Here is a 24,654-nt window from a genome sequence, read left to right on the forward strand (position 1 = left end):
TTTTTAAGATCAGCTGATAAAATTGTTTTTTTAAGACCAAAATTTAACACAGTTTAAATTATTTTTAACACAATTTAAATTATAACATTTCACTTGTACCCCTGTGTAATGATCATGTAATTTCAAATATTGAATGTAAGGAAAGCTTAAAGTTTCAAAGATTACTTTTGGGAGGAATGCAGTAAATGATAATGTAGAGGTTGCAAATAAATGTAAGACAAACAAAACAATTTTCCAAAAAGAAAATACACAACTTGGGTTCTTGTGGCTTGATATAAGATTTTCATTGACAGCACCCACGCAATGGAAAAGAACCATCTCTTAATCAATTTAGACTGTAAGAAAGACATGGGCTCTGGAACCTGTTAGAAAAGTGAGTCAAGCAATGGTGAAAGCGATAAAGACAAGATGTGAATGAGGCATTTGAATAAAGCTGTTTCAAATGCAATGTTGCAAAATTAATCTAAACTTGTTCTTTTAAGTCTGTATGTGAAGCTAAATGAATAAATTAGATAGTAGTTAGATATTTGCCTATTTGTTTTTTCCCTATTGATTTACATTTAATTAATAAAGACAATAGGAGGATGAGGTTTCAGTATTCTATTCAAATTTTAAGTGATGTTAATTACAGCATTTGAAGGGGAGGTTCTAATTCCACACAAAATGGAAGAACCTAAAATGTATTCATTAAAATGCTAAAAACTAGAGTGGTGAGAATACAACAGAAGTCTAATTTAGATTCTGAGTGTTGTCACCATGTGATTACAATCACACAGCCTCTTCCAAGCTTATAGTTGGAGCTCCTGGAAGCTATTTCATTCTCTGGTGCAAGGAACAAAAACCACAACATAAAATGGAATTAAGTCCTGAATTATTGGCTTCATCCCATCTACTCTCTTCCACCTCAAAATGGCACCAAAGAAACAGTTACCATGCCTTGCAGACCTTTTGGTGTAAAAGAGGTGTTGAGAACTGGAGTAGAAACAGGTCACAAAAATCTGTCTTAAAAAGTCCCTTTCAGGTGAGTTCATAGACACCATCTAGTAAGGAGCTGCTCATCAATTAGCATTAGGAAATTACGGTTCATTTCTCAGGAAGTCACAGTTTCATTCATTGACTCAATATGCATTTACAAAGTGCCTACATATTATCCGCTTCCAATTGCAGTCGTTTCTGGATAAAAAAGAAACCTGGCATCTCTAGAGGGGCCACCTAGTTCCCCCTAAGTCTACAGCTGAAAGGACCTTTTGTGGAATGGGTTTCTTCTGTACTTCTGAAAGTGTAACACCTTAAAACTGAATAGTCTTTAAAATGTGGAGGTCTGATATGATATTTAGCAATATTTGCATCTCAGACATGCAACATTAAAAGATACACTAAATTCTAAAGGTAGCTATGGTTCAAAATATTTTAAACTATGGTACAGTATTCATTTAGGCTTCAAATTCCAGTCCTAGACCGAGTTTGTGGCCACTGGCATTGACGTTCTTGACGTCCAGGAGAGCTGACAGTGTCAGTTTGATACCTGGCTTTAGGGTCCTGAGTGTATCCTACACCTATTAGGTTGGATGTCTTCACTTTACCTGTGACGCAGGCTTTGGAGTCAATCTGATACCTGGCTGCTATTCAGAAATGAGTGTTACTATTTCCTGCTGTCCGGGAGAGATTGACAGCGCTCTCCAGTTTCTTGTTCACCTTCCAGTAAATGGAGCCACCGAACTCTTGTCCTGTCATTCACATGTGTGAAGCTGGAATTCATCAGTCTTGTAGCCAACTGCAAAGTTGCTCTGGGTCACTCAGGACTTTGCAGTCTCAAAATTCATTTGGTAACCAGCCAGCCGACCTTCCTAAGCCAGCACCAGAGTGCCCTAGATTGAGGGCCCAGTGATGTCCAAACCTATGTTGCAACCCAGGCCGATGGGCTTCCACTCATACCCTGTTTGGATTTTAGCATGTTTTTTCCCCAGTGGTAGGTGAGAAGGATGAATGGAAGGCCAGCTTCAGTCCACGTGCGAGCTGATCTTCCATGGCAGTCTTGGGGCCTCGCGTGTTGTCAGTGTTCCATTTCCCCATAAATGCCGGGGCACAATCAGTGCATATATACTTGGTTTCCAGGCTACCCGTCACTTTGGTGGTCTCAGTGTTAGCTGAACCCGAACCTGTAAACTCCAATCCATGCCTAGATTTTGTTTTTAAATAAAGTTTTATTACGTCTAGTCCATAGCCTCAGTGAAGTGATCCCTGGCAGATTTGACAAGATCGGATGTGTGAGTGGCAAAGCCATCATCTGCTCAGAGGTGGTGATGATGGCCCCCAGCGGCCATGGCAGGAAGGTAGGGATATTTGCCTATTTGTATTAAGAAGCTTTATATTTCAATTGGTCAAAATCTTTTTGGGGGATGAGAGAGAAGAGGGTTAAAAATTTCATTTGAAACACAGAGAAAGGCTTGCTTTTTGACATTTCCCCATTCCAAAAAATGAGAAGGCCACATCTCATCACTGGGTAATCTTTACAAGGGACCAGTTTTTTTGTGTGCACATAGGAGCCTGGCATCAAAGAAGGATGTAACGCAGGTAGGAATTTGCTCTGGCACTGTCTCTAGCCTTTCCTTCACTAGAGTCAAGGTGATTCTGGCTTCAGCAATTTGTCTTTCAGCCTAGGTCCATTCTAGGTGGTATAAACATGCAGTATTTTTCAAACTTTTCCAAAGAAGGACTCACCTTAGCAAAAGAGCATGCAGAATGATGCCTGGACATCTTGGAATGTCTCAGATTTAATCTTAAAATTTTATGCAAATTTTACATTCTGTTGCATAACTAGATGTCACGGCATAGGACCATATGTACCCCAGCAGCGACTGATACCCCCAGTTGAGAAATATGGCACAGGCCTGGGCTTTGGAATCTGAAAGATATAGTGGCCTTGCTGCCTATAACAAGTTGACCTTGGGTTTGTAATGTAAACGCTCTGAGTTTTGGTTTTCTTTTCTTTCCTTTTATTTTGAGACAGTGTCTCACTTTGTCACCCAAGTTGGAGTGCCATGGTGCAGGTGCAATCTCAGTTCACTGCAGCTTTGACCTCCCAGGCTCAAGCTCCCCACTCCCACCAAGTAGCTGGGACTATAGACATGTGCCAATACGCCCAGCTAATTTTTGTATTTTTTTTTTTTTGTAGAGATGGGGTTTTGTCGTGTTGCCCAGCTGGTCTTGAACTCCTGAACTGAAGTGATCCACCTACCTTAGCCTCCGAAAGTGTTAGAATTACAGGCGTAGGCCACCACGCTGGGCCATAAGCTTTGGTTTTCTTATCTGTCCAATGCAGATACACTTCAGAGGATTGTAATGGGGATTAAATGAGATGCCTGATATAATAAGTGTAACAAATGTTGGCTCCTCTCCAAGCACCAAACTACCCTCAGAGACATAGCAGCTTGGAGAGACTTATCCAGGAGTTTACACTTGTCCATTGTCAAGCCTGGAGTGGCATAGATCCTGTCTCCACATTGACTCTTGTAGAGATTTAGCATGGAGGTCACCCAACACATGTCTGGGGTTAATCTAGACCTCACTTCCTGGATTGAGTCCTTGGAACTTGGAAGTGGAGGAGGCTTAGAAGATGACTTAGTCTTTAGAAAAGAATGAGGCAGTGACTGCCAGAAGCAAGTTTTCCCTTGTCCTTCTTAACCTCCCCCTTCCTCTCCTCTCATTTTATCTCCAGGCCTCTTCAATCATTTTATTGATCTTTTCTTCTACTGAAACTCGTCTTGAAGACAACAAAGGCCTGTTAATAGTCAGATTTAATCATATCTTCTTAATTCCCACCCTATTTAATCTTTTCGTCCAGTATGATGCTATGAGCCTTTAGGTTTTGAAATGTTTCTCCCTTGGTTTCCCCAGAACTTCCCTAATAGGTTTAGGTTCTCCATCCTCCCTCACTGCATTCCATGGCTTTTCCCATTCAGCTTTTAAATACCTTTGCTTTGTCCTCAGCCTTTCACATTTGGACTCTTTTGTGTATTTACCTGGGCTCAACTGTTCCTACGACTTGAATATCATTCTCTGGTTTTCCTCCCTCTGATTCATGCTCTGCACACCATTGTGCTTTTATTTTAAAGTAGCTTACTGGAATTGCTGGAGTACAAGTATATCAGAGAATGATTGGGGTGTGCCTCGAAAGGTATACAGGAATAAAATCACAGGTACCTCATACCTGTTAATGGATCAATCTTGGTAGAATAGTTATGCTATATAAAAAAAACTCTGCAAATTCATTGGCTTCATACAGTAAGAACTTGCTCATACCAACATCTTCCACAAGTAAGCTGTGGATTTCTGCTTTTTGCCATCCTCACTCAGGAATCCAGGCTGCTGAAATAGATTTGATTTGAAACATTCCCCGTTGCCAAAACAGACAGAAGGATAGAAGACAGAATGGCATATTGGCTCTTAAAACTTCTGCCTAAAAATCACTTGCACCACTTCTGAAAATGTGTCATTGGCTAAATCAGGTCATACGGCCACATCCAATTTCAAGAGGGCAGAGCATTGTTCTCCTTCTCTGTACCTAGAGGAATGGTGGAAATATTTGGTGAATAGCACTGATGACTTCCCAGTTCTATCACACAACATGTAGTTAATTTAGTTCCTTTTGACATGCAAAAATACTTGACTCTTTTCTAAGGGATTATAGTCCAAAAGTTTAACTCACGCCCTGGATCCCACTTCAAGTCCAGGATCTCTGAGGGATGCCTTCAGTTACCTTTGTCCTGACATGTACCCTGTTATTACAGAGACCTATACCGATACAACTTACCTATTAAGTTGTTTGTCTCCAGCTACTCAGGAGGCTGAGGCAGGAGAATTGCCTGAACCCAGGAAGCGGAGGTTGCTGTGAGCCGAGATCGCGCCATTGCACTCCAGCCTGGGTAACAAGAGCAAAACTCCGTCTCAAAAAAAAAAAAAAAAAGTTGTTTGTCTCTCCCTACACCCCTTACAACAGTGTGTCAAGGTCAGAATGGCCCCAGTAGACACTCAGATGAAGGAAAATGCAAGATACATTCATCACCTGTATGCAGCAAGGGTAAATATGTTGCAAGGGCTCTCTACACTTGGAACAAGGCATGCTATACAGTCATCCCTCAATATCTGTGGGAGTTTAGTTTTGAGATACCCTGTGAATACCAAAATCCATGGATGCTTAAGTCCCTTATATAAATGGTGTAGTATTTGCATATAACCTATGTACATCTGCCTAGATAATTGTTATACTGCATTGTTTTACAAGTTCTTATTTTTCATTGTGGTATTGTAACGTTTATTGCTTTTCTCCCCAAATATTGTCCATCTGAGGTTGGTTGAAATTGAGATGCAGAACCTGTGGGTATGGAGAGATGACTGTATATGATTCGACTTCAGATTCCGTTCTCCGGAAAGGGCTCTTCAGTCTGTTGTTTTCTGTAGCTCTTGGCCCCACCTCCTGTGAGGTTTTCTTCTTTTCATTATCTTCCTTGGGTATTACTGATAGAATATGCCTCCAGCAGGTGCTGTAACATTTTATCAGTCTACTTCTTGCCTATTGATGTTTGAGGACCTATGGGTCATTTTCAGTTCCAAAAACTCAGAAAATCTCTTTTAGTGCAGGTTGATAATTCTTTCACTGTATGACTCTCTCAAACACTGAGATTCTTATCTGTCAATTACAGTCAGTTTCATATGCCAATAACCAGAAGTCTTGAGTCTTGAGTTCTCAAGTTCCAGGAGACTTACTGGACACTGCAACTTAATTTGATATTTACCCTGGGTACCTTAATTTATTCAGATATTTAAAAAATGGGTCTCATGACAAATTCTTAATTTGGTCCTAGATGAAACATTCAGTTGTAATGGGCCATCTTTGCCCAAAATCCTTCTCATTTACTTCTGTTTGAGTTTGAGGAGCAGTTGCCTTTTTAATGCCAAATTCTCTGAAATTCTGGGCCCTCTCCATGTTTTTTACATTATACTTACAAACGAGCCACTACTTTTCTGAGCTCATTTCTTTCTCAGAGAACCATTTCTAGCACAGACAATTGCAACTGACACATACTATTGACTGTTTTTCAATCTCTTCTCCATCTTGCTACACATATATTGTGTTTGTAATCTACCTAAAAAGCTCATTTTGGCCAGATATTTCTGTTTCTCTATTGCATAACATGGGTTACCAATTTTGTAACCTCCAGTATCATTTTTCTCACCACTGTCATCCAGCCCCTCAACTAATACATGTAACTCATTTTCTTTGTTATGAAATTACCCAACTTACAGTAATGATATCCGTATCAGTCCCATAGGCAATGTTATGCTGAGATAAAAAAATCAAACCAACAGAAAACTCTGTGGCTTAACACAGCATAAGTTTATTGTTCCCTCAAAACTAATTATAGACCTGGACAAGTCTCCAACACAGGTGGGTAATGGGCAGAGGTTGGAACAGTTTGGATGGTTCAGAAGAATACAGGAAGATGTGGGAAAGTTTGGAACTTCCTAGAGACTTGTCGAATGGGTTTGACCAAAATGCTGATTGTGATATGAACAATGAAGTCCAGGCTCAGGTTGTCTTGGAGATGAGAAACTTACTGGAAACTGGAGTAAATTTTACTTTTGCTATGCATTAGCAGAGAGACTGGCAGCATTTTACCCCTGCTCTAGAGATCTGTGGAACTTTGAACTTGAGAAAGATGATCTAAAATTGGAACTTATGTTTAAAAGGGAAGCAGAGCATAAACATTTGGAAAATTTGCAGCCTGACCATGTAGTAAAAAAAGAAAAACCCACTTTCTGGGGAGAAATTCAAGTCAAATTTGAGTAAGTAATGAGGAGTCAAGTGTTAATTGCCAAGACAATGGGGAAAATGTCTCCAGGCTATGCCAGAGATCTGAGTGCTAGCTACTCCCATCACAGGCTTGGAGGTCTAGGAGGTAAAAATGGTTTCATGGTCCAGGCCCAGCCCCGCCCTGCTCTGTGCACCCTTGAGACATGATGCATCTATCCCAGCTACTCCATTCAATTCCAGTAGTGGTTAAAAGGGGCCAAGGTACAGCTTGGGCCATTACTTCAGAGAATGCAAGTCCCAAGCTTTGGTGGCTTCCACATGGCATTGAGCCTACAGGTGACAGAAGTCAAGATTTGAGGTTTAGGAACTTCTGCTTAGATTTCAGAGGATGTATGGAAATGCCAGAATGTCCAGGCAGAAGTTTGCTGCAGGGGCAGAGGCCTCATGGAGAACCTCTGCTAGGGAAGTGCGGAAGGAAAATATCAGGTGGGAGTCCCCACACAGAGTCCCCACTGGGGCACTGCCTAGTGGAGCTGTGAGAAGGCTAGCATTCTCCAAATCCCAGAAGTGTGGATCAACCAACAGCTTGCACTATGCACCTGGAAAATCCATAGACATTCAAAGGCAGCCTGTGAAAGCAGCTGGGAGAGGGGTTGTACCCTGCAAAGCCACAGGGGTGGAGTTGCCCAAGATCATGGGAGCCCACCTCTTGTATCAGCATGACCTGGATGTGAGACATGGAGTTAAAGGAGATCCTTTTGAAGCTTTAAGATTTAATGACTTCCCTGTTGGATTTTGGAATTTCATGGGCCCTGTAGCACCTTTATTTTAGCAAATTTCTCCCATTTGCAATGGGAATATTTACCTAATGCCTGTACCCCCATTGTGTCTTGGAAGTAACTAAATTGCTTTTGGTTTTACAGGCTTATAAACTGAAGGGACTTGACTTGTCTCAGATGAGGCTTTGGACCTGGACTTTTAAGTTAATGCTGGAATGAGTTAAGACTTTGGAGGATTGTTGGGAAGGCATGATTCATTCTGAAATGTATGAAGGACATGAGGTTTGAGAGGAGTGAGGGAAAAATGATATGGCTTGGCTCTGTGACCCCACCCAAATCTCATCTCAAATTGCAATCCCCATGTACCAGAGAAGTGACTGGATTATAGAGGGGTTTCCCCCATGCTGTTCTTGTGATAGTGAGTGAATTATCACCAGATCGAATGGTTTTTTAAATGGTAGTTTTTCCTGTACTCTCACAAGCTCTCTCACTGCCATGTAAGATGTGCCTGCTTCCTTCCCCTTCTGCCATGATTATAAGTTTCCTGAAGCCTCTCCAGCAATGAGGAACAGTGAGTTAATTAAACCTCTTTCCTTTGTAAATCACCTCGTCTTGGGAAGTTCTTTATAGTTGTATAAAAATGGACTAATACAATTAGCTTTTTACTTTTAACTCCTTTACCTTTTCGTACCTTCTCCCAACTCCCCACTAGCATTTACTAGATTAACTCATTTTCAAAGTTTAGTTCAGGTGTTATCACCTTGAAGCAAAATAATAATTATGATAGCTCACATTCAGTAAGCATGTATTATGTTCTAAACAACTATGTGTTTTTTGTTTTTTTTGAGTCAGAGTCTTGCTCTGTTGCCTAGGCTGGAGTGAAGTGGTGCAATCTTGGCTCAGTTAAATGTCTGCCTCCCAGGTTCAAGCTATTCACCTGCCTCAGCCTTCTGGGTAGGTGGAATTACAAGTGTGCACCACCATGCCCAGCTAATTTATTTTTAATAGAGACAGGGTTTCACCATGTTGATCAGGCTGGTCTCAAATTCCTGACCTCATGATCTGCCCACCTCAGCCTCCCAAAGTTCTGGGATTACAGGCTTGAGCCACCACACCTAGCCAGCTATGTATTAATTCAGTCTACACAATAACTCTTCAATGTTGGTCTTAATATAACCATTATATATGGAAAAAGCATGTCTTTCATTTAAGCAACTGTCCTAAGTTCATAAAATTAGTAAGTTGTTGGGTTAGAATTCAAGTCCAAGTGAGTCAAAATTTGAAGCCTGTGCTTTTATCCACCATTCTAGTTCATCATAATATGATTTACATGTTCTGTTTATGACTCTTGCATTACTCTTATAATGCACTGTGTTTGATTACTCTCTGCCCATCTTTCTCTCCAAGTATAATCTTCTTGATTGTAGACACTATATAATCAATGCCAAACATGGAGCATGGCATTTTAAGACATTGAGCATATATTTGTTAATATTAAAGTGTGATAAATATTGAGTTTAATTAAGATTCTGTAACCAATTTTTACATTGTGTTTCTGCGTTAGTTGTTTTTTTTTTTTTTTTTTACAGTGAAAAGAATGACCACAAATTTAGTGATTTTAAAAAGCATGTATTTATTATCTCCTGGTTTCTATGAGTCAGAAGTCAAGCACAGTTTAACACAGTTCTCTGTTCAGAGTGTCACAAAATTGCAATCAAGATGTCAGACTAGCTGTGTTTCCCTACTGAATTTGAGGTCCTCTTCCAAGCTTAAATAGTTGGCAGAATTCAGTTTCTTGTGGTCATAGGACTCAAGGCCCAATTTCTCACTGACTATCAACTGGGTACCACCTCTCAGGTTCTAGAGGCTTCTGCATTTATTTTTCACATGGCCCATTCGTAGCTCTTACAATGTGGCAGCTGGATTCTGTAAAGCTAACCAGAGAAGCCATTGCTCTAGTCTACTGAGATGAAGTCTTATATAAAGTATCATAATTATGGGGGTGACTATTCCATATTCTGTTTGCTAGAAGCAAGTTGCAGGTTTTTCCCACATTTAAGAGAAGGGAATTATACAAGGACGTGATTCATTGAAGGTTATTTTAGAATTCTGCCTCTCATAATTCCTTTTTCTCCTTTAAGTCTATTCATTTTTCTCTGTAGATATTAGTGACATAAAAATTTTCCATATTTTTATCTCTCAAACTGCTTCTTCCTCACTCAGTTTTTTGCTTAGATCTTAATTGCTATCTAAGTGATGTCCAGATTGCATTGATACATTAAAACCCTCCACATCCCCCAACAATGAGATATCACCACTGTTAATATTTCAATGTAAATTCATAATGCCATCATATGTATGGTATATTGAAATTATAACTGTGTAGTTTTAAACAAAAACAGGTTTGCTGCAATTCTATATTACAATTTACTTCTTAATTTAATAATATATAATGGACATTCTAACACCATTAATTTTTTTTAGCATAATTTGTAATTTCTGTGCAGTAGTATATCATACAGATAACATGTAATTTATTTAATTAATTTACTATTGTTGGACATTTATATTATTTCAAATATTTTGCTATTGTGAAAGCTCTTTGGTAAACTCTACCATAGTTATTTCTGCCTGTAATCATAATTATTTTTGGTCAGATAAATTCTTGAAAGTAAATTTTTGCGCATCAAAGAACATGTGAATTTTTAAGTTATTCGATTTACCAAATTGCACTCCAGAAATTTACAGTTTAGCCAACAGTGCCTAAAGAAACCCAATGTGGAGAATTATGTGTGTGTACCTGTGTGTTTCCTATTACTTTTCTAGCATATTGCTATTTTTCAAGTTATATGATTGATGCATGTTTTTTTAAACAGGGGATATCAGAAATCCCTAATGCATAATTAATTTGTTTATTGCTTTTCTAATTCCACACATCTGAGGTAACCAGTGTTAACAATTTGCTGTACATCCCCCCAAACCAGCTTTATTAGATGTATATTTCATTATAATAGTTGAAAAATGGCATCTCACTCTTGCCTTAATTTGGTTTTCTGGACTTACTAGTGAGGCTAAACGTGTCTTCATTTGCTTTGGTAAATTTGCAATTTTTGTTTCTTAGTTTTTGTATCATTTCTTTTCATTTGTTATTAACCATTATGGAGTCAACCATTCATAGCGCTTAGAAGCTCCAGTTTCAGTATTGTTTGTAACTGGTACATTTTAGTATGTTTCCCTTTGCTTCACAAAATCTCAGTTTGGCACATCATTTCACAGCACAAATAATGAGTGTGGGGCATAAACACTTTCAATGTAGACCAAAGAACATTTCAAAAGTATCTTTGGATTATAAAATATTTTAATTCCCAAATGATAGCTCATTTATTTCAAATAAAACTCATTATCCCATAACTGCAATTTATTGAAAGTATTTGATATACCCAAAGTTATTATCATAAGATTTTATCTATATTACAAAAAATCATTAAAAGTATGTTCAAAAAACAATATTACTTTTGTACTTTTACATTACTTCTTATCTTTGGTATTTCATGCCTCTCTTATATTCTTGGTTTTAGTATTAGGCTTAAAAGAGTTCAGATGCTTCCTAAAATTGCCCAGATGCAACATCAGGAGTAAAATGTACTGCGAGAAACTGACATATTTCCTATTAGCATAGTGACAAAGCTAATGGAAGAAGGCACGCTGAATTTTCAGAGGGTAGATTTTCCTTTTGATTCTTTGATTTATAAAACTCCAAAGTGCTTCCGTGAAGAGCATCATATTTAGAGAAAGAGATGAAAATAACAGACAGAGCTTAGTAGAGTTAGCTTTCAAAACAGTTTTTGTTGTGCTTTTTCCTTTCCCTAGAAATGGATTATGGAATCTAATTTCCGATTTTATAAATCTGTGTGGAAGACAAGGAAATTAAGGAGTTGTCTGTTCTTTATTGATCATGCTATATCTTCCTTTAGCTGCATCAATCTGCACCAAGGTTTTCTTTCATTCTCTAGTTTTGTGTATTGCATGCTGGTTTCCCTCAGCATACCTTTTTTATGTTTTTACAACTTAAAAAAGTACTAGGACTGCTGTTTACTGCTAAGAGAAATTGATTTCAAGTGTAAAAATGACAGGCGAGCTTAGTATCAGTGACTAAGAGATATTACGATTCAGCACAGAAAGAAATGGGTTCACAGACCTCAGCGATGAAAACACCCAAGAAGAAAGCTGGGAGAACAAATTGTATTCAGTTTTGGAAATTAAGAAATCTTCTGAGCACAGCAAATAAGGAAAATACTACCAAAGCCCATGAATGGGATAAGGCAACTGGAATTTAAAAGACATCTGGTAAATGTAGGATGTAGGTAGAAAGATACTATGAGATTATTTTCAGGACTTGTCTGTATTCCCACAACATTTTATAATGAAGATAGAAGACTTTTTAAAATGCATAGGGAAAAGAGAAAGAAAATGTTGATGATGATGTTCCCCCAACAGCAACCTTCAGTTGCGGGATAGAGCATCTTCTTGGTAGTCACCTCTTTGCTGGTACTGCACTGCTTCACTCTTAGCAAGAACATTCCTCTCACAACTACAGCATTCCTTAGAAGTCACATTGGAAAATGATTGCAGTGTAAATACAGCTGAGAAATGTAATTAGAATTTCCTTAAAACCTAATGGAAATTAGGCCAACCCTAAGAAAACCCTCACCCTAGGGAAAGAAAGAGGCAAAGTAAACATAGATGCAAAAGCAGACTAAAACTGAAGAGATCCCAGCATGGACCCCAACACTCCTCTGTGTACCAGGCAGAGGAGAGATCTCCTTTCCCTCTGCATGTGGGTGCCTTTCCCTTGTGCTATAGACACCCCATTTCCCTGCCAGCAAGGGGTGACTAATCTTATGAGCAATGTTCATTTGAACATGTAACATGTTATAGGAATGAAAAGTCTCATCTCCTCATGGACATACTTTGGACTAATATTGAAATGTTTTAAAAATGTACTGCTTTATGTTGTTTGTTGTCTATCTAAGAAATCTTAGCCTACTCAAAGGTGGTGAAGATTTTCTCCTATTTACTTATAGAATTTCATGGCTTTAGATTTTATGATGAGGCCTATAATCTGTACTTAATTAACTCTTATGTATGGTGTGAAATTAAAACATGATTTTTCCCAAATGAATATTAACTTATTCCACAATCATTTGTTGGAAATCTATTTCTCCCTCCTCGTTGGAATTATTTTGATACCACTGTTAAAAATCTATTGACCATGGGCAAGCTCCAGTGCTCATTATTAGAACTACAAGTATTTTCAAATGCTTCCAATTGATTCAGCTTTATGGTGGTATCATTTATTTCAAAATAGCATTTTGAATGTTTGAAAGTATAAAATGTTAACAAAAGCAGAACTTATGTTACTTAAAGAATCTGGTATCATAAACATGTGTCTATTTCTGGACTTTGTTTTCTTGATCTATATATTCAATCTTATTTCATATCATAAATATGTGAGTCTATTTCTGGACTTAATTTTGTTTTCTTTATATATATATATATATATTCAATCTTATTTCATCACTACTAAAAATGTCTGCTGTTTGAATGACAAAGACAATATTAAAAAAATGAAAAGGCAAGCCACCAACAGAAAGAAGATATTCACAATATGCACATGTAACAAAGGACACGTATCCCAAATGCATACAGAGTTCTAATAACTCAATCATAAGAAGGAAAGAATGCAACAAAAATGGGTGGAAGATTTTAGTAGAAATATCACAGATATGCAAATGATTAATAAGCACATAAAAAGATGCTCAACATCATTAGTCATTAAAAAAATGCAAATGAGATACCACTGCACATCCAGGAGAATGATGAACGTTAAAAAGCTTGATAATTCCAAGTGTTTGTGAGGGTGTACATAGAATTTTGAATATTGATTTTTATTAAATTTATCCTCAATTAATACTCAAAGTGTTCTGGACACTTTGGACACCAAACATCTTTTAATTAACCAATTTGTTGCAAAGACAGGACATAAGAAATTTTTATATACTACATTATGATATCTGTTAAATATAAGTTTATGACATTTGAGCTTTGTAAATATGTTGCCTAGTGTTTACTTGAAAAAATATGGATATCCATGACTTAGGATGTTTCAACTTACAATTTATCAATGGTGCAACAATGATACACATTCAGTAGAAACTGTACTTTGAGTATCCACACAACCATTCTATTTTCCACACTTAGTACAATATTCAGTAAATTACAAAAGATAGTCAATACTTTATTATAAAACAGGCTCTGTGTTAGATGATTTTTCCCAACTGAGGGCTAATGTAAGTGTTTGGGCCATGTTTAAAGTAGGCTGGGTTCAACTATGATGTTTGGTAGGTTAGGTATATTAAATGCATTTTTGACATGGTATTTTCATGGGTTTATTGGGACCTAATCCCATCTTAAGTCAAGAAGCATCTGTACTTAATTATACTAACAGTCTGTGTAACATACGAAATTGGTGATTAAACCAGTGTTATAATAAGGACTCAGTGAATTTGAATACCATATCTTTATCAGGATTTTAATCTTTTATAGTATTGTTTCTATGGGGAAATTAGATGTTATTTTTAGTGTTATTTAATTTCAACAAAGGGTGCTAAGACAAATCGATATTCACATGTAAAAGAATGATGTTGGATCCTTACCTCACACCATATACAAAAATTAACTCAAAAAGGAGTAAAGACTTAAATGTAAAAGCTACAGTTTTTAAAATAAAACTTAAGGATAAATCTTTATAACATTGAATTTGTCAATGGTTTCTTTAATATGTCAGTAAAAGAATGAATAATAAAACAAAGAAAAATTGGTGCATTCGAGTTCTCTACAGAAAAAGAACCAATAGGAGACAGATATATATGCAGAAAGAGTGACTGTGAAGAATTGACTCATGCAGTTATGGAGGCTGGAGGCTGAAAAGTTCCATGATCTGACATTTATAAGTTGGAAGCCTGGGAAAGCTGGTGGTGCAGTTCCAGTACATGCCCAAATACCTGAGAACCAAGCAGTCAATAATGTAAGTCCTAGTCCTAGTCCAGAGGCCTGAGAACTAAGTGCACTGACATTCAACAGCAGGAGAAGCAAGGAGAGTAAATTTTCACTTCTTTTGTCTTCTTGTTCTATTTTGGCCCTCAATAGATTGGATGACTTCACCTATATCAGTGAGGGAAAGCTTATTTACTCAAAAGTTAATCGTTTATGAAAACATTCTCACAGACACTCCCAGAAATAATGTCAGCTATCTGGGCATCCCTTACCCCACTGAAGCTGGCACATAAAAATAACTATCATAATTGGTCTTTATCAAAATTAAAAATGTTTCTGCTTCAAAGACACTATCAAGAAAGTTAAAAGACAACCCACGGAAAGAAATAAAATATTTGAAAGTTATTTATCCAATTAGGGACTTGTGTCTAGAATATATAAAGAACTTCTACAACTCAATCATAAAAAGATGACCAAATTTAAAAATAGGCAAAAGATTCAAATGGCATTTCTTCAAAGATATAGAAATGACCAATAATGCCACTAAAAAGGTTCAACATCATTTGTCCTTAGGAAAACACACCTTAAAACCACAATGAGATACCACGTTATACCCATTAGCATGGCTATAATCAAAAAGAGATGTAATAAGTAATATTGGCCAAGACATAGAGAAATCAGAACCCTCACAAACTGCTGATGGGAATTTGAAAAATGATGCAGTTATTTTGGAAAACATTCTGACACTTCCTTAGAAAGTTAAACATAAATTTGTTATTTGATCCAGCAATTCCATTCCTAGCTATATACCTAAGAGTAATAAAAACATATACCCACACAAACACTTGTACACAAGTGCTTAAAGCAGCATTGTTCATAATAGCCAAGAGGTAGAAACAACCCAAATGTTCATAAACTGACAAACAGATAGACAAAATGTGAATGTGGTATATGCATAGAATAGAATGTTATTCTGTCATTAAAAGGAAGGAGATTCTGTCACATGCTACAGCATGAATGAATCTTGACAACATCATGCTAAGTGAAAGAAGCCAGGCATAGAGGACCACATATTATACGATTCCATTTATATGAAGTGTTCAGAGAAGGCAAATCCACAGAGACATAACATAGATTAGTGGTTGCCTAGTGGTAGATTAATGGCAGGTGAGGGAGCAGAGATGGATGAATTTGAGAGCAATTCATAGGACAAGGATTTTTTGGTGGTGGAGTGGTGATGAAAATGTTCAAATTAATTGTGTTGATGGCTACACAGTTTACTCATTTACACATGTACATGAGTACATTTAGAGTACATGTATAAAATTCAATAAAATTCATGGTACAGTTGTTCTGTGAATGTATCAAAAACCACTGAATTTTACACATGAAGCCTGAATGAGTACATTTTTATGACAGCTTGATTGAGATATTTTAGATTCCATAAAATGGATTCACTAAATGAGTCTATTTTACAGTATCTATCTTAACCAAGCTGTTATAAAAATAATTTTATTTGTCTTATTTTGATTTATAATACTTTCTGGCAAGATAAGTCAGTATAAGTACAAGGTTGGTCTATAGTGTTTTAAAAATGCTATAGCTTTGAGATGCTCACCTATATTTTCTGAAATTATTGTACATTGATTATGATGTAGATCTTTTCAAAAGATGGATGTATGAAGCGTTTGCAATTTTTAGGTTATGGTGGATGTGAGTTTTAGTTGAATACACTCATTATTAAGTTGTGATAAAGTGTCTTATTATCACTGGTAGTCAAACATTTAGACTCTTGCATAATTAAGATAAAAATTTTTACCTTAGAAATTGCTTATTTTCAGGAAAAGTTACATGGGAACACACACACACACACACACATACACACACACACTAGATGGGATTGTTAAATGGAAAAGATCTAGAATGGAGAAACCACCCATGGACCAGAATGAGATTCTGGAGGAGAATAACTCTTGAGTTTCATGGGAGTACCCATGAACATGAACAAATGAAAGTTTCCTGCTATCCTGAATAATTCATATAAGTCTGCCACACCTGTGGTGTGATCATGTACTATTTCATATCTTAAGGTACAAATGGATCTACAATAAACCTTAAATGACCAATAGTATTTATCAGTGTTGGTCACATAAAACCCATGATGCAAGGATTTTTAATGAAAACCTAAAACTGAGGTAGTCGGCTCTTGAAGCACAAAATCCAACACTCCCTTGCTTTCCAGAAAAACAAAACATAAACCCCATACCAAGAATGACAATGAGGTGTCAACGTGGTACTGAACTCCAGAATTGGCTGTGGGTTAAGGGGGTGATACAATCAAACTACTTGAAAGACTGGAAGAAGCCTGCTGACCTGGTCTCATGTGTAATTTTGCCAATGCAGCTTCACAACATCACTAGGAATGAAAGCCCCAGTTGTGGCACGTGGCCAGTTGCCCTGACTGGGCACCTCTGGAGGTGATACAGGATGAGTGACAGCAGAACACTTCACCAGCTTCTGGATAGTATGAGCAAATGGGGCTACCTCAATCAGGAAAGAAATAAAAAAACAGTTTAAGGGAGCTCTGAGGCTCAATTTTAAACAATCTGGCACAGTTGTGAACTGCTGAGAAACAGCAGCAGCAAACAGATAAGGCACCTGTGAAGATGAAGGAGCTCCCTTTGAACAAAGTCTTCAGGCTGAGTTGAATCTAAGTGGCCAACTCGCAGACGTGGGTTTGGCAAATAGTGTTTGCAGCTATAAATCAAAGCTCTGGTTTTATGTGGACAAAGTGTGGGGAGAAACCCTTTGTACTGGTCTTCTAAATTGTGCATGCGCACATCACTAGCATTGCCTTTTAACTAACAGAGAACAAACAGTAAATTCCGGGACTCTTTAAGCATTATTTTGACGCCTTCAATATTGCCTATAGGGTGTTACATTAATGAGTTCTTCAGATGTATGAAAAAATAAAAATATTAAGAGAATTTGGGAGAGGACCAACATAACATCTCTCCACCAGAAATTTGTATTAAATACTCTTTTGTAACTAGAGAGATTTTCTAATGAAAAAACAAATTGAGAAATCGGACACTTCTCTTTGAAATGCGACCTCTGAAAATTGATCTAAAAACGATGAAAACTATTATTTGACCATTATAGATCAAAAAGAAAGAATAAAATTTTCAGACTCAGGTTAGCATTTTGAAAACAGAGTAAAACACATTTATATTCAACTTAAGTTCAAACATTTATTTGTTTTCTACAAAGATTTACATTGTATGAACTCTTTTATCGAAAAATTTCTTGAGCTAAGCAAAAAGTGAAGGTCAATGTAAAGAATAAGATGGATTACCTGTATAGGTAATAATGTCCTATACAAAAATGATTCTGCAATCACTTTTCAGCCTTCCTTTCCCACTTAGTAGCTGGCTTCTTCTTTGAGGCAAACACTTATCCAAGAATGATTGAATAAGTTAGAGGACAAATCCTTAAAAAGATCCACCTTGTTTGATGATTTTAGAGGAGTCTGTCCTATTTTCCTTGCTGTCTTGTTTATTTGACCTTCTCAGTTACTAAATAAGAGTGGATTTAATAAAGAGAGGGCTTTTATTCATCACTCTAGTGACAAGTTCTTTGTCAAGGGACAAGTCTTTCTCTTAGGGAGGAATACTTAGGCAACTATCCAGAGAATTTGGAACTCAATTCTGTGATAGTCAAGATTTCCCAAGAGAAGTTTTTTTTTTCCATATTATAGTGTTACTTTTTCTATGATGAATTTTGCAAAGGCAAAGTGGATAAAAGAATCAGAGCACTTAATTATGCTTCAGGGGAAAAAAAGCAGTCTTTTCCCTTTGATAATTATCTCAGTTTTCAAATTAATTTCAACAATGGGCAATTGGTCTCAGGCAGAACTTTTAAATAAAATTGGAGGAAAATTTTAACCAGAAATGTAAAAATGCTCACTACTAGGGTTAGTTATGGTAAAAGATAATTATTTGGGTGATAACTTGTACAGCAATTTGAAAGATATGTTTTATTTCTGTCCAATGAATACATGTACATAATTTTAAAGACAAATGCACTATAGAATGTAATATAAAGAAATATCAGTAACCCTGGTCCTGCATGTGGTTGGAAAGGATTTAACTTTTAAAAATATACTCTCTTCCCCTCCCGCAGGTGATTGCATTCTCTTATCTTCCCATTATAGCTATGTTAAAAATTCTACGAAATTATTTTATCAGTCACTCCTCAGTCACATGACATCCATGGCTACATTTCCTTTTTTTGGTAAAGCTTTTGAATTCCCTACAGTTGATAATTGCCTCTGTTTAGTTTTTGCTTCTGTTCTTTATGCCCTAGGGATTGTTTATCATTGCCAGAAATGTAACTCTCCCCTCAGTAGATTCAATGTAACAGGTAATGCAGCCTTCAGGTGTGTGTTTGTGTGTGTGTGTGCGCATGTGTGTCTGTGTGCATTTGTTTTATTTTTTCTTAGAGATATAACTCCTGGATCCTTATGTACATTTGTACCAATTGCAAGTGGCTGTTTCTTTGGATTACTACAAGTCATCATCACCAGATTACCCTTCTTTCTGCTGTGTTAGACTTCTTGTGTTCTAAAACTCAATTTTTCACTTTCTTGGTCTCCTCCCTTATTTCCATTAGGTACATCCTCCAGTAACTCCATGAGGTAGGGTGCCTAAAAGGTAAACTTTCTGAAGTATTGTTTGAAGATAATTGAACTTTGCCTATGTACACTATCGATTGTAGTTTTCCCAGGTATACCATTCCATGTTGGAAATAATTTTTTTAACTTTGAGACATTTATTTCCCACATTACCAATCATGGATTAGTATGCCATGATTATTAGTGGCTAAGTCTTATATCTGCTTAAGAAGATGTAGCACTACTGAGTGACTATGGCATCCTACAGAGAATATCAATCTTTGGTCATACATTAAAGCTTTTGGTTTTGCAGCTCCACAAGCCCGCTTTGAAGTGATCTGTATGTTAGAGATAATTTTTTTCTCATAATTTTGAAGTCCTCTCATCACTATTTTCTAATTTCTACTGTTATTTTTGGGATACTTTCCTAAAGTCATTTTTATTCATGACTCTTTATGTATTACCCATTAATTTTCATTCTGGGAGCTTTTTGCTTTTCCTTTGCCTTAATATTGTGAAATTCCATGAAGACATGCTCTTTCAGGAAGATAAGAACTTTTATTTTATTATTCTGAGCACTTAATTTGGAAATTTCTGTTACTGTACTCAGAATGATTTTCTTGAGATTTTGATTTAATCATTCCCTCCCTTCTGTTTTCACTCTTCTGTCTTTCTGATGCTTTTAATTAGTATACTGTTTGAAGTCCTGATCCTTTAGTCCTTGTATTTTGCTTTCCTTTTTTCCTTGTATTTTGTATCTCTGTGAGTTCTTCTTCTCTCTGAAATATTTACTAAATCGTGGCTTTCAACTCTTCTGTTGAGTTTTGTTGTTTAAATTTTTGCATTCTATTTTTATCTTCCAAGAACTTTCTATTGTCTGAATAATCCTTTTTAAGTAGCATCCCTTCCTCCATGCCGTTTCTTCTCTTACATCTCTGAGAATATTGTAGTTCTAAAAAGATTTTTTTCTGCTTTATTTGCTGTCTTGGTGTTCTCCTTTTTCTTTGTTTCAAATCAGTTTGTTCTTTTATGTTAGACTTTTCTAGTGATCACATTGAAAACAGACATAAAAATATTATATTTATGGGTATGCCTTGTGAACTGCTGAGCTTCTATATAGGGCTATTGGTGAGGGCCCAGCTATTTAGTTTCCGTCCTTCGTTGTGTGTTTCTATAGGTCCTTTCCCATGAGCAGATCAGTTTTCTTAGTTCGTTGCTTTAGAGACATAAAAATCCAGTTGCTCATTTTCTGGAAGCTGAGTGATGAAGACTGCTGAATGTCTCAAGGTTCCATATGTCAAAGTTCACATAACTTCCCTGTTTGTACTATATCCCCTCATCTTTGCCCTCAGCTGTATCTCTTGTGATCAACCAAAGATCCTTTCAGGTTAAATTCTCCAGAGTGAACTTTCAGGATTTAGCCATATTGGGAAAGGGATAATTGCAACAGTGAAGCTCAATTTTCCCTTTAAAAATTTAACTAGTCCTTCAGCTTATCCTATTTTCAGCCACTCTCCCTCCCCTTTTAAAAGAACTTATTTCTGCCATTTCCAGAGCATTTTGGAGGGCTTCAAGGTGAACATCAATTTGCTTCTCGTTAGCCTTCTCCATTTTGGAATTAGATTGTAGTTTCCTCTGAGATTGGAAGTCAGTTACTGCTCATAATCTATCTTCCAGTCTCTAGATTTTGGTTTTATCTCTTGTATGTTCTGTCTCTGTTCCTACTCTCCTTGTCTTCCTGGGTTATCTTTCCTATGTCTTTATATTAAATGTGATTTAAAAGGCAGTGGAAATAGACTGTCTATTCAATCGTCTTGCTTAACTAGAGGCCCTGACATTTGGAAATAGCAGTGTACTTCTTGAAAACCCTAAGGATTGGGGAATTCTCTTGACTGGTGATGTGGAGAGAGTCTCATGCCACCAAGTAACATAATTTTGCATTAAGTTAGAGATTAAAGCCATGCCATGGACAAGATTTATTTTTAAAAAGTCAATTTTCCCATCAAGTGACAACCATGAAGAATCATAAAGACCTTGAAACTATAGTCAGGGTGTGGAAAATTTCAAGGAGAGAGAAGAAGAGTTTTTTTTTTTTTTTTTTTTTTTGTATCACACAATTTGTCTCAATATTCATATATCATGACAACCTCTTATTGTACAGTTGTTTTTATGAGTTTAATAAGAATTTCATCATGTTTGATACAAAGTATCATGGGCATGGCTGGTACATAATGCAGTTAGTCATTATGTTACTTACCACTGTGGGTTAACCTCAGAAAGTCTAAAAGAGACTCAAATTTGGCTATATTGTAGAAAACGCCTCAAAAATACCTTTCTGGGAGGAGTCTAAAAGCCAATGAGATGGAAGTCTTTCTATTGAAACTCGCTAGAAATATAAACAATGACAAAACCAGCCAGCTGTGTCGATGCTGGTTGATGTTACTTCCTGTGCTCTGACTATATTATGGGGTGTGGCTGGAGGTAAGGGCTTTTCGGTCAGTGTAGCACACTGCAGCACCCAGCAGATACGTGGCCTCTGGGCACTCATCCCGGACTCCCGTGTTCCCAGTTTAGTTCCTCCACATATCCCCACACTCTATTCCTTCTGAACTCAGATCAAAACCTCAGATCAGGACCTTTCTTTCGGTTAGCATCTATTAACAAGGTATTGGAGTTGACTTGTAAGCTGATCCCTATTTGCCATTGTTTACCTGGAGAAAGCTGGAAACCTGAAGAATATACCACGTTCAAAAAAAAAAAAAATCATCCTCAGAAATAAAGCTATTAAGGTTTTAGAAAATTGGGAGCTCTAGACCAAGGCTTGTTGCTGTAAGAAAGTTTAACATTTTCTTAGATTTTGTTCGATTTTCCCAAAGATATGGCCAGTAGGATACTGAAAGTAAAAAAAAAAGGCTGTCATGCAACCTCCAGGGATAGTTGAAAGGTGAGAACCTTCTGAGTCACAATTCACAGCCAGGTTGGTAGATACATATTTCCTAAATTAGAGTATATCAGGACAGTTGTACAGAGGGTCCCGGAATTTGCAACTATAAGAAAATGGTAAGTTAATGGACCAACAGGTCTAAGGAGACTCTCAATGGTCAAGATGAGGCATAAAAGTTTATACTAATGAGAGGATATATAAATGGATTCAACCGATTATTTGATCCAATTAAAATCAGCCATATTAAATTCTTTTAAACATAGAAAAGTAACTCTCCATACTGACCTTAAGCAACCCAAATATCCACAAGTTCCATGAGAGTACACATGAAGTAACAATAGTATTGATATCAGTATTCATGAATATGGCTTCTTGTTAAACCCCCGACAGGGGACTTTAGCACTTTCTGTCACTGGGAAGTTTCCCTTTCTCTAAAAGCTGCTCATAGCTGTGCAGGGTCTAGCCGTCCTGGATCTCCTGCTGTGCTTCCTTTTCGGTTTTGCATTTCTATTTCTCATGGTTAATAATTATTAAGTACTTGCTTTGCACCAGATGTTGTGATCAAAGCTTGACAAGCACCGTCTGGGTTAATCTTCAAACGGAGCTTATGACACAGGTGCCATTATTCTCCTTGGTGTATATATGGGAGAACAGAAAGTCTGGAGTTGTTAAGCAACTAACCCCTCCCCTGAAGTAGAGTGGAGTGGAACCTGGACTCACCAGTAGAGTTTCTCTAATGGCAAAGCCTGTGCTTTCTGTAACTAGGACACAGAGGCCTGTTGATGAAGGCCTCTCCTCGTGGTCACTGCTATAGGAGGGGGTGGTCATGGGGCTGCTCCCACTCATCCTCATCCAAGCACAGCCTTTTCTACTCCTGACTGGCCTGATGCATAGTCAGACTGCAGGACCCCTGAGACAACTATTCTTACGCCCTCAGGCACCAGGCTCCAAAGTCTTTCATTAAAAGGGCTCTTAATCTTCCTCTAATTCTTGCCTGTCTCCTTCCTATAAGCCCTAGGACTTAAAAAGAAACAACGTGGCAGAAATGCTTTCTGTTTACTGCCTCAGTCCAAAATTAATGCTGTAGTGAAAACAGACATCTAGCTCATAAGATCAGAGAACAGCAAGACCCTGAAATTCCATTTCAGACCCAGCTGGGGTGTTTTTCCTTTTATAAGTGAAAACTCTCTCCACATGGATCTTCCAGGCAGCGGAAGTAATGGCAAACCCAGGGCGACAACCTGAACATTTAGATCCCATGGGACAAGTAAAACCACCAGGAGAAGGGGAATGAACTCTAAGGAACTAAATCTAAGTACTTTTTAAATGGATTTTTGATGAGTATTGGGGCAATTTTGGAGCAGTTTTATGGAGGAGTTGGGTACAAATATATTGCGCATTTCAAAAGGCAGAATATTTCTACAAGGAAACATTTTATTCTTGTAATATTACCTTTTTCAGGTGTTTCTAGAGTAAATCTCTTTAGAATGGTGATGAAAGGCCCCGTATTTTAAAAATAACAGTGATGCAGCAAGAACTTGGTCCCTCAAGTCCAGTGAGACCCTGCCATGCATGAACAGGGTCATGGCCACTCAGTTCCCACAGCAGAGACTGGTGGCCAAGGACAGGCTGAGATCTGCTCTATCTGCTCCTGCGCTGGGGCCACCTTAGTTCTAAAATCATTCTGTAGCTTTGGCTGAACACATAGGGGCTTCAGCCAAGTCTATGAGTATTGGGAGGTAGGCAGGGAGAAAAATTGTTTAAAAAGTAGCCACCGAAAACTTGAAATAAGGATAAAAAAACAAAAGTCAAGATATTAAAGAGAAAGATGTGGCCAGGCATGGTGGCTCACGCCTGTAATCCTAGCACTTTGGGGATCGAGGCTGGTGGATCACCTGAGATCGGGAGTTTGACACCAGCCTAGCCAACATGGAGAAACCCTGTCTCTACTAAAAATACAAAAATTAGCAGGTACCTGTAATACCAGCTACTTGGGAGGCTGAGGCAGGAGAATCAGCTTTAGTTTGCAATGAGCCTAGATCGCACCACTGCACTCTAACCTGGGCGACAGAACGGAACTTCATCTCAAGAAAAAATAAAAATGAAGAGAAAGATGTGTTAAAATAATAAATACTTGTATGAGAATATCCAAGTAATGAGAAATTGATGCACCTGAGCACAAAATGTGGTTGTCAGATAAAGAGGTAAGACAGAAAGAGTTCAGAATGACTTTAACAGCTTTTATTATTTAACAGAAGAAAGAGTATCAATTTATCAGGAAAGATCAGCTGTTTCCTGTGACATAATTTTAAGTTCATAATTTCTTGTTACAATTATTTTATTGTATTCCTTTTTCTTCCCAGTTGCTTTATTAAATCATGGAGCTCAA

At 37.3% G+C, this 24,654-nt stretch overlaps 1 non-coding gene and 1 pseudogene across 1 annotated transcript; both read right to left on the bottom strand.

The window, feature by feature from the left end:
- Window positions 1–1,433: 1,433 nt before the first annotated feature.
- Window positions 1,434–23,111, bottom strand: LOC105726180 (voltage-dependent anion-selective channel protein 1-like; annotated as a pseudogene).
- On the bottom strand, window positions 19,535–19,661 carry LOC135268831 (small nucleolar RNA SNORA25). Its single transcript, XR_010337166.1, has one exon. It is a non-coding gene; the product is annotated as a small nucleolar RNA SNORA25 (small nucleolar RNA).
- Window positions 23,112–24,654: the final 1,543 nt, after the last annotated feature.

This window comes from Aotus nancymaae, unplaced genomic scaffold (genome assembly GCF_030222135.1).
Source record: "Aotus nancymaae isolate 86718 unplaced genomic scaffold, 86718_ANA_hifiasm-v0.15.2.pri h1tg000043l, whole genome shotgun sequence".
NCBI classification, from domain to species: Eukaryota; Metazoa; Chordata; class Mammalia; order Primates; family Aotidae; genus Aotus; species Aotus nancymaae.